The sequence below is a fragment of the Pongo abelii genome, chromosome 2 (assembly GCF_028885655.2).
Source record: "Pongo abelii isolate AG06213 chromosome 2, NHGRI_mPonAbe1-v2.0_pri, whole genome shotgun sequence".
Lineage (NCBI taxonomy): Eukaryota > Metazoa > Chordata > Mammalia > Primates > Hominidae > Pongo > Pongo abelii.
In genome coordinates this window covers 19,650,046-19,661,548 of record NC_085928.1, presented here as the reverse complement: position 1 = coordinate 19,661,548, position 11,503 = coordinate 19,650,046, and positions in this window count along the sequence as shown.

Below are 11,503 nucleotides of genomic sequence, written 5' to 3'. Positions count from 1 at the left end.
TTGTGCTCCACAGAGTCCTTTTGCATAAGTGGGCTGGCCAGTTATTGTATTGTTCTTTAGTTTTTCTTTTCAGGTTTTATGGCTTTTGGTAAGGTTTCCAGCTCCTTGTTTGGTAGACTGGGATGGGCTTCTCCCCCGCAAACTTTTGCTGTCCTTTTTTGGTGGGGAGGAGTGAATGGAGTCTTGCTCTGTCACCCAGGCTAGAGTGCAGTGGTGTACTCGGTTCACTGCAACCTCCACTCAGGGGTTCAAGTGATTCACTTGCCTCAGCCTCCTGTGTAGCTGAGATTACAGGCATACGCCACCACACCCAGCTAATTTTTATATTTTTAGTAGAGACAAGTTTTCACCATGTTGTTCAGGCTGGTCTCGAACTCCTGACTTCAAATGATTGGCCTGCCTCAGCCTCCCAAAGTGCTGGGATTAAAGACATAAGCCACCATGCCCAGCCTCTGTCCTCTTTTAGATGTGATTTGTGAACCCATTCTAGCAGCCAAACCTTCACATGCTACCCCTGGAAAAGTGAGTTAAGTCTGCTGTTCTTTTAGCTTTATTTTTCATTTCACCTTGTTCCTTTTCATCTCTTAAGTGTCATCAGTACCATTGGAAGGATAATGAAGGCCATATAACTTAACATCATCAAAAGCTGCTTGAATCCCTCGCACTGCAGTAAGCTCTCCAGAGCTTATGACAGGTCCCCAAGCAGGTGCCTGAGATATCATTCCACACATGATTTAGTAATAAGCTTGATGACAGGGGAAAGAATTGCTCCTTTCCATTTCAGATGATAAAAAGAATGAGCCCTTGGGCATGCGAGGACATACTTCAATCATCTGATTAGAATGCTGATGTTTCCATTTTTTCAATTCTGACCACCTTCTTTGTAAGTCCAATCACAACAAAGGCTGCTTTGTTCAGAGAAACAAATAAACCTGGACATTTAGTCTCTTTACTCTAGTGTCAAATAATCTAGACTGTTGACTATATCCATCCATTCTCATTGTAAAACCAAAACCATTACAACCCCCTTTTTGGGGACAAGGACGAGAATGTCTGATTGTTTATTCAACAAACTTTTATTAAATTCAATTAATAGCCCTGTATTAGGCCACTCTTGCGTTACTATAAAGAAATACCTGAGACTGGGTAATTTATTTTAAAAAAGAAGTTTAATCGACTGACGGTTCCGCAGGTTGTACAGGAAGCACAGCATAATCTGCCTCTGGGGAGGCCTCAGAGAGCTTTTACTCATGGCAGAAGGCAAAGTGGGAGCAGGCACTTCACATGGTAAAAGCAAGAGTGAGAAATAGAGGAGAGTGGGGAGGGGGTGCCATAGATGTTTAAATGATCAGATCTTGCAATAACTCACTATCATGAAAACAGCACCAAGCCATGAGGGATCCACCTCCATGATCCAAACACTTCCCACCAGGCCCCACCTCCAGAACTGGGGGTAACAATTCAACATGGGATTTGGGTGGGGACAAATCATGCTCCAAAGCTGGTGATGACAAGAAGAATAAGAAGCAATCTCAACCCTGATTTCTACTCTTAGAGTCTAGTAGATGAGACCAAGTGGCTACCAGGCAACTAGATAAAAAGGAACACATTAAAGGTCAGCATTAAAAAGAGAATGAGAGAATTTATGTAACCTGGAAGTCACGGAGAAAAAAGAAAAAACAATCCAAATGGTAGGGCAGGGCAAGGGGACAAGACAAAGGAAATAGAAATTGAATACTTCAGGACATGTTGAACTTGGCAATGGGCTGAGAAGGAAAAGGAGATGAAAAGGGGGCAAATTGTAAAGAACCTAAGAATAAGCCAAGAGTGGGAGAAAATGTGGAACCAGTCAGACTCAGTACGGCTAGAGTGTAGGGCAAAGGAAATATGTGGAAGGAGATGGGTTGGACACATAAGCAGACACCACATTATGGAGGCATATATGCCATGCTAATTATTTGTTTTTTATCTAGAAGATACTTTTTTGTTAATGTTTCTATATAACTGAGATTTCCCTCTTGTTTATATCATATTAGACATATGGAAGTTGATGTGTAATGTTCAGTCAAGAGATTTTATGTCTCAGAATAATTTAATAATGTCCTTTCTAACCTTGAGATATTTATTCAATTTTTCCAATCATTCTTCAAAAATATCTGCTTTGCTAATACATATTTGCTAATTTCAGTAGTTGCAGATAAATAATGTTTTACTTGATGTGCATATGTTCAAATTTTCTACATACTCTTTTGCATTTTTAGGTCAATAGTTGCTTTATTATTTCTCAATGTTTAGATTTATAGGCTATAGTTTTCTTCTTGAGGACAGATTTAAAAATTAGTTTAGCCTAACAAAGTATTTTAATCGACATTAAATTTTTATGTCCTACTCCATTTATTAGCAGATATTTTTTAGTGAGGGTTTTCTTCTCCTCTGGCTAAAATGTATTTTTGTAAGGAACAGGAGAGGTTTCCAATTATTTATCTTTTTATTATTGCTTTATATTTTTGCCTAGGATTCACTCATCCAATTTCTTTATTCACCGTTTAATCTGCTAGAACAATACACTGAGCTAGGGTTAGCTCTTTTGACTCCAATCTTATCTATCAGAACGACTAGCTATTTGACCCTGAGCAATTTACCTAAAATGAGAGAGTCAGAATGGATTATCCCCAAATGCCCTTCCAGCATCCAGAGATTTAATTCTCATGACTAAGCATTAATGTATATAATGGATCTCATTACAGTTTCCTTCCTTTGCTTACCTCATCTGTACATTTCTTGAATCATAAATCTGTATACTTCACTTGTTTGCTCTCTTTGTCTATAGAGCAGGGGTGCTTGGGGGGCCAAGACTGAGTCATCTATTTCCTTAGGTTCCCATCAGAAGCACCATTGAAGGTTTTTGGCTTGTAGAAGTTACTCAGTGAAACTTTGTCATGACAAAAGGCACATTAGGGGTTATGATCTGTGCTGTTGTGTTTCTTGTTGAGTGCTTCAGATGTTACACATTTTATCTTTATTTCAAAGGAAACAGTCTTGTTTCTGTTTTATTATAAAGGCTATCACAGAATGTTCTGTTTCCAAGTCATACAATGCTGATGGCTCTATATCAGCAGTTTCCAAATATCTAGAAAAGGTTGGCTCACACTGACCCCAGGGTTCAATCAGCTTGGCCTACTACTATGAACCAAATGGTGTGGCCTTTGTTAATGAAACCTGTGGTGCTGTTGAGCCAAGCCACATGCAAGTGCAAAAGCAAAACATACCTTACATCTCAGATAACAATTTGAGGGTTTAGATGATTTCCTCACTAGATTATCTTCATCATTGCCTCCTTCAATCTATTTCCCTCTCAGGCTGGTCTGCTAAATTTAATCTGATTCAGGAACCAGTGAGGCAGCAGCTTCTTGCTATTGTGTAGGATAGTTTTACTATTATGTCATCAAACATAAACTTTGTTGTCTTTATTCCAAAATATGTTCTCTAATTTCTCATTATTAAACTCCCAGTCTTAGTCTGTGTTGCTATAACAGAATACCTGAGACTGAGTAATTTATAAAGAACAGAAATTAATTTTCTCACAGTGCTGGAAGCTGGAAAATCCAAGATCAAGGTGTCAGCAGGCTCCGTGGTCTGGTGATGGCTGCATCCTCCAGAAAGGAGGACTGCTGTGTCTTCATGTGGCAAAAGGTGAAAGGGCAAGCAAGTCAAATGCTGCATGAGGCCTTGTTTATAAGAGTGTTAACCCCATTCATGAGGGAGGATCCCTCATGGTCTAAAGCGTCCTCTTCTTAATACTATCACATTAGCAACACCTGAATTTTAGAGTGCACATAATCAAACCACAGCATTCTGCCCTTGGTCCCCCAAAATGTATGTTCTTCTCACGTACAAAAAACATTAATTCCATACAAATAGCTCCAAAATCTTAACTTGTTTCAGTATCAACTCAAAAGTTTAAAGTCAAGAGTCTCATCTAAATTAGATATGGGTAAAATTCAAGGCATGATTCATCCTGAGGCAAATTTCCCTCCAGCTGTGAGTCTGTAAAATCAAACAAGTTATGTGCTTCCAAAATACAATGGGACAGACATAGGATACCAAAAGGGAGGACTAGTAAAGAAGAAAGGGGTAACAGGTCCCAACTACGTCCAAAACCCAACGAGATAAACATTAGATCTTAAGACTCAAAAATAGTATTTTTTTCAACTATATGTTCCATCATCTGGACACACTGAGGTGGGATTTGGATCCCCAAAGGCCCCATGGCTTTGCTGGGCACAGCTCATATCATAACTCTCATGGGTTGGAGTGAATGCCTGCAGCTTTCCCTGGCAGGAGTTGCACACTGGTGGCTTTAGCTATCTGGGGTCTTAGCAGAGACCCTGACACATGGCTTCACTGAGCACTGCCTTAGTGAAGGTTTTCTTCTACACCCAAACCCCACACTTACACTGGATATTGCCCTTACTGAGGGCTCTCTACAGTGACTCTACCCTGTGGCAGGTCTGTCCTAGGGCTTTCTAGGGCATTCTTTGAATCTAGGTAGAGGAAGCCATGCCTCCACAGTTCTTGCACTCTGAACTTTTGAAGAATCAGCAGCATGTGGACGCTGCCAAGGTTTACTGCTTGTACCCTCTGGAGCTGCGGCCTGACCTGTATCTAGACCTGTCTGAGCCACAACTGGGGCAACTAAGGAGCACTGTGTCAGAATATGGGGAGGAAAGACCTGACATGGCTCTGGGTAGTGAGCACAGATATCCCACAGGCATCTCGATCCACTATCCCAAAACACCTCTACCCCCATGGCCTAGCACTCTGGGCCCATGATGGGCATGGCAGCACCAAAAATCTCTGATATGCCTTGGGGGCCATTCTCCCATTTTCTTGATGAAAAACACATAGCTTCCTTCTATATATTAAATCTCCTTATCAAAGAGTTGTTTAGTCACACCTTTGGTTTTTTCTCCTAAACATTCCTTTTATTCTTTATAGGGCCAGGCTAAAAAATTTCCAAATCTTTATGTTCTGCTTTCCTTTTAATTATGAATTCTGTCTTCAAGTCATTTCTCTCTTTTTGCATTTTTCTATAAGCCATTAACAGAAGTTATGCAGCATCATGAACGCTTTGCTACTTAGAGATTTCTATCACCAAATATCCTAGTTCATTGTTCTTAAGATCTACCTTTCACAAAGTCTTAAGACCCAGACAAAATTCAGCCAACTTCTTTGCCAATTTATAACAATCACCTTTCCTCTGGTTCCCAATACTTTGTTCCTAATTTCCATCTGAGGCCACATCAAATAGTCTTTACTGTCCTTATTTCTATCAGCATCCCGATTACAACCAGTTAGATAATCACCAAGAAAACTGAGGGTCTCCCTACAGTATTCCTCTTCTTCTGACTCTCACCTTCAATTTTGCCTTTAATGTTCCATTTACAACAATCTAGGCTTTTTCCAGCATTAATTTCAAAACTGTTCCATCCTCTACCCATTATCCAGTTCCAAAACCATTTCTACATTTTTAGATATTTGTTATAACAGTACTCCACTCTTGGTACTGATTTCTTTCTTAGTTTTGTTTGTGCTAGTATAACAGAATACCTGGGACTGAGTAATTTATAAAAATCAAGAGATATATTTTCTCACAGTTCTGGAGGCTGAGAAGTTCAGAATGAAGGCACCAGCAAATTCAGTTGTCTGGTGATTGCTGCATCCTCCAGAAAGGAGGAAGGCTGTGTTATCACATGGCAGAAGACGGAAGAGCAAGCTAGCCAAACACTGAGGGAAGCCTCTTTTATAAGGGTGTTGATCCCATTTGTGAAGGAGAAAGTCTCAGGGCCTAATCACTTCTAAAGGCTCCACCTTTTAATATTATCACATTGACAAATTTCCCCCTATGAATCTTGAAGAGGACACGTTCAAACCATCGCACCGCCTTCCTCCTTGCTGTTGTCTGAGTCAGACACTTGCTTTGTCTTAAGGCCAATTCCTTGCAGAGGACCTGATGGGCTGGTATACAATTGCCACAGTGGACCTGATTGGGGCAGCATCAGGGGACTCATGGGAGACAGCAGCACCCTGAAACTAGAGTGTTTCAATTAAAGAAAAAAAAAATCATTCCCAAATTGTAAAGCGCAAATTTTGACTTTGAGACTATTTTATCTCCATCTGGACCTAGAAACATTTCTTCATATTTCCACTGAAGTGAGACCAAACAAATATCTTGATCAATTTAAAAAATCAGTAGTCCCATGAATCTGTGCATGAGGCATACAGCAATATTTTTTAACATATAGACCTTCTGGACGAAAAGTAGAGGCACATGGCTAAACAACATGAATATCCTCCTGGGTTCAATCTGAAGTCCAGGGAGGTAAGAAGTGTGCTAGCTTGCAAACATCCCTCTGGCTGGGATCTGGATTTAAACACTCATTTATTTAGGGTATTGTTGGTTTTGTTTATAGAGACAGAAACTAAATGTGATATGAGATCTGTGGCTGATACAAACTGCTGAAGTTAAAGCAAGAGAAGCATGTTTGGTATGAGTCATCACAATCAGGCCACCCAAAGAAATTGCCTCCCAAGTTACAGAGACAGGCTGTGTATCAGGATGGCAAATGGGAGATTGCCTGAATAAAATAAAGAGGCAGTGTAGAAAAATGAGGTTGATTTTAATATGATTATTTTACATATTGGCCTAGATGGGTAGAATCTATCTACAGCTTCTGTTTTAGAGAAGAGCAAGACATGTTGGAAACTACGGGGTCAATAAAGTCAATGTAGTAGTGAGCTTTGAAGAACCTGAACCTCAAATAATCTAATTCTACCCTGTTGATCACCATACCCTCTACTACCACCACCATAAGTTTAACAAGAGAGACATTAAGAGATATTACAGCACCGCTTTCTTACTAGCTGCACCAGTGTCCAACAACTCTAATTCAGACCACTGATCAGATCAAATCTGAGCTGAAGCATGGGGTTCTAGGCCATAATTGCCCTACTCAACTCTGAATCTAAATTTTTGTATTTAATTTACCACTATGCAACAAGGGCAACAGGGATGAAAAAGCAAAAGAGAAGATGGAACAAAGATAAGTTGTCCAGGCTTCCCTGAGAGCCAAAGCTTCAAGCCCAGTAACTAGTGAGCTATATTGCCATGTATGAAAACCAGGGGTGTCCAGATACTCATGATGCAACAATCCCCTGGGCCCACCTGATTTCAGGCCAGCCCTGCTGTGGCTCATGCTCATTGACAATATACCACATCAAGCACAAATCACCCAACCACACGCAATTGCAACTTAAAAGTGTAGGGGAACTTCATTCCACGTAGAGAATAGGAGCTGGTAGATAAATGGTCTAGCCTTTGCATCTCCTGGTAGGATAATTCTAAAGCAAGTTCTGAAAGAGTATAGAACTTGCCAAATGGCAATCTGGCAGAGCTGAGCCCTTATTACCCTCATGTCTTAGTTTGCTAGGACTGCCATAACGAAATACTACAAACTAGATGCCATAAATAACAGAAATTTATTCTTTCACAGTTCTGGATGCTAGAAGTCCAAAATCAAGGTATTGGCAGGGTTGGTTTCTTCTGAGGCTTCTCTCCTTGGTTTACAGATGGCTGCATTCTTGCTCTTTTCAGCCTTTCCTCTATGTGTGCACATGCCTGTGTTTTAATCTCCTCTTCTTATAAGGACATCAGTCATATCATATTAGAGCCCAGATCTTTGACCTTATTTACATAATTCAGCCCATAACATCCCAGTAACTAAATGTGTGCTTTATTGGCATTTCATCTTTCTTTGTCTGGCTTTTCCCCTCCCACATGTATGCTACTGTGGATCACTTCCCAAATAAACTACAAAAATCTATCTTTGTCTCAAGGTCTGTTTTCAGAGGAACCCGATCAACTATCTTAAACTCCGACCAACAGAATTAACTGTTCCATGGGGGAGTTAGGAATATGTTGGGCATAGACAGGTCTTGCTTGTGGCTCGTCATCGATGTGTTACTATCTCTTCAAACCCAATATTGTAAGTACTTTGATCTAAATTTGGGAAACTCCAAGAACCAGATAAGGTAAAGGCATGCACACAAATCCACCTGTCTGCCTCAACCCTGTCAGCAAAATTAAGTTTGGTGCAAAATGTAAAGAGACATTTAAATGTCTTCTCAAAAGGGTAGGGTGAGTGTATTTAGCAGCACATGGCTGTGATACTCCCCTGTGGGGCACAGCAAAGTGCCTGCAAAATACTGAGCATTGAGTCATCCAGGCATTTGTGTGCATTTTCCCAAAAAGGAAAAGTAGGATTCATCACCTCTTGGGTCCAGAATACTTTTCTCTTTACTTTGAATTCTTCTCATTTGAATTTTAGAATGATAGACATGTTCTCAGTTGAAATGCTGTGGATTTCTTTCTCATTGCCCTTCATGCTGCCATGAGTTCCCAGTTTCTTTATTTGAATTCTATAAGCTGTTAGTCTAAAAGTGGCCATCGTACCTCTAAAAAGCTTACCTAAGTTGACCTTTTAAAATAATCTACCATCTACCATGAATGACCTATGTGTGTATCTCAGCTAATGAACATAAAAGCATAAACTAAAACCTAAATAAATAATCATAATACTTGCATTTCATCATCAATGAACTTAGCATATCCCATGCTTGCAATGGACTTAAATGAAATCAAAATAGCTATGATTTAATGAGTTTCTAATATATGTCAGTCTCTTTAAGTAATTACCACAGGTCATATTCCAAAAAACCCTAGGATACAGATACTACTATTCTTTATGTTTTTAATATGAGAAAAGGGATTTGGAAAATATGATTAAGCTAATAAATAACATAAACGAGATTTGATCCCAAATCTGAATCTAAATATTTTTACTTCCAATGATTCTCAACCAGGAATGACCATTAAAATTTATAGGAGAGCTTTTAAAAGTTGTAGGTTCTGCTATACAAACACTCAAGAATATTTTTAGATGTATCATGGACTTAAATAAGAAAGCTAAAAGGAATGAAGATTCTAGAATAAAATATAGTAAACAATTATCATTACCATTGGCTAGGCAGATTTTTTTAAACAAGATTCAAAAATTACTGACCCTTAAATAAAAAAATAACAGATTGGACTTTACTAAAATTAAGATCTTTTAATCAAAAGTCACCATGAAGAGAGTAAAAATATAAGCTACAGATTGAAAAAAACATCAATACATTTATTTTATTTATTTATTTGTTTGTTTGTTTATTTATTTATTTATTTTGAGACAGAATCTTGCTCTGTCACCCACACTGGAGGGCAATGGCGCGATCTCAGTTCACCGCAACCTCTGCCTCCAGGGTTGAAGTGATTCTCCTGCCTAAGCCTCCTGAGTAGCTAGGACTACAGGTGCATGCCACCACACCCAGCTAATTTTTGTTTGTTAGTAGAGACAGAGTTTTACCATGTTGGCCGGAATGGTCTCCATCTCCTGACCTCGTGATCCACCTGCCTCGGCCTCCCAAAGTGCTGGGATCACAAGTGTGAGTCACCGTGCCCAGCAATACATTTATTTTAAAAAGTTTGATTCAGAAAATAAACACTTTATAAAGTGCTCAACTTTAATCACCAAAGGAAAGCAAATTAAAGTCACTATACACTTACCCAAATGACAAAAATTTAAAGGTCTGACAATACCAAGGTTTGGCGATATTGTAGAACAACACAAGGACTCCCTTAAATTGCTAGTGGGAGTGTTAAATGTTAGATCACTTTGAAAAACTATATCTCAGTAACTTTGAAAGATAAACATCCCTATATGCTAATGAATGACATAGCAATTCCACTCATGGATATATACCAAACAGATATAAATGCTTTGTATATCCAAAAAAAAATAGATAAGGATGCTTATAGCACCTTTATTCATAGAAACTAAAAACTATACATAACCCAGGTGTTCATCAACAGTAGAATGGATAAATAAATGATACATTCACACAACAGAATACTATGTAGCAATGCAAAAGAACAACTACTGAAAAATAAAACATGGTCAAATTTCACAGATATAACATTGAGTGGAAGAAATCAAACACAAAAGAGTATTCATTATATAAATCCATTTATATGCATTTCAAAAACAGGCAAAATAATCTATGGGGAAAGAGGTAAGTGTGGTTATCCTTGGAGGAAGGGGGTTTACTGACTGAAAAGGATAACATGAGTCTTCCAGAATCTGGATATCTTAATTTATTTTTACTTTAGCACACAGGTCTCACAGATGTGTGGATGTATATGTTTATATATGCTTATGTGTGTGCATAAAAATCATGACATTTACACTTAGGATTTATGTATTTACTATATGTAAATTATACTGTATTCTTTAAGTATAATTGCTGGATATCTCTCTTAGGCCTACAGAATCAGAAGCAGAGCTGAAGAATAAATATACACAAGTATATATATTTTTAAAAAGTTTCCCAGGTGATCCAAGTGATTTTGGTACACATCCTTGTTTTCAAATCACTTTATCCCTAGACTCAGGGAATTCAAGAACGGTGCAAAGAGTCAGCCCTCATGAGTAAAAGTTCTGGCTCCACAAATAACAAGCTGTGTAACCTTGGGTAATGCAGTCATAAAAAGTGGTGTCTAGACTAGATGAGCTCTCTGGTTCCTTCCAACACTAATGGTGTAAATCTTATGACAGAAATCCATATCAATCAGCCAATACACACAATAAGCTCTACATTAAAACCCAAGGGAAGTAGGTGGTTGACTATGTGATCTAATTTCAATTACGGCTACCCAAAAGTTCTTTCACTCTAAGTATGTATTACACACTATCTTTAGAAATTCATTCTTCCATATTGTGCTTAGGCAAATTCTTAAAAGATGGTAACACATTAAGCTAATATCAATCATTAACACTTCTTTATGGATGTGACAATAGACCATCTTCAATTTCATAGTCACTAAAATTTTACCCTTTAAGGACAGTATGTAGAATCAAACTACAAAAAAATGTAGTTTGGTATATAGCAGAAAGAACATAGAACTGAGAAAGAAGAATCTGCTTTCTGCTTACACTTATACCACTAATTATTTCTATGCACACTTACACCCCTAATTAACTGTGTATCTTTGAATAGGTCCTTTTTCCCCTCTGATCAACCATGAGTGAAATATGAGGACTGGAATACATCATCTCTTAAGTGTTATGAACACTACTACATGATTCTCTGAATTTTTTTCAGTCCTGATATGGGGAAAGTGAAAGGTAATCTTGAGTTCTCAAGTGAAGGCACTGCCATTCTGTAATTTTGAGAAAGACAGCCACAGCAACTAGGGACAGTGGCAGGAAGCTGATGGAGAACACTGAAATCAGTTTGTTTGTTTTTCTTTAAAGCCAGTTTGAGCCCTTGGGTGAGAGCAGGGACAATAACCAATTACATTACCTTTGTGCTTATGCTGCTCAAAGTGTCTGCCACTTAGAATATA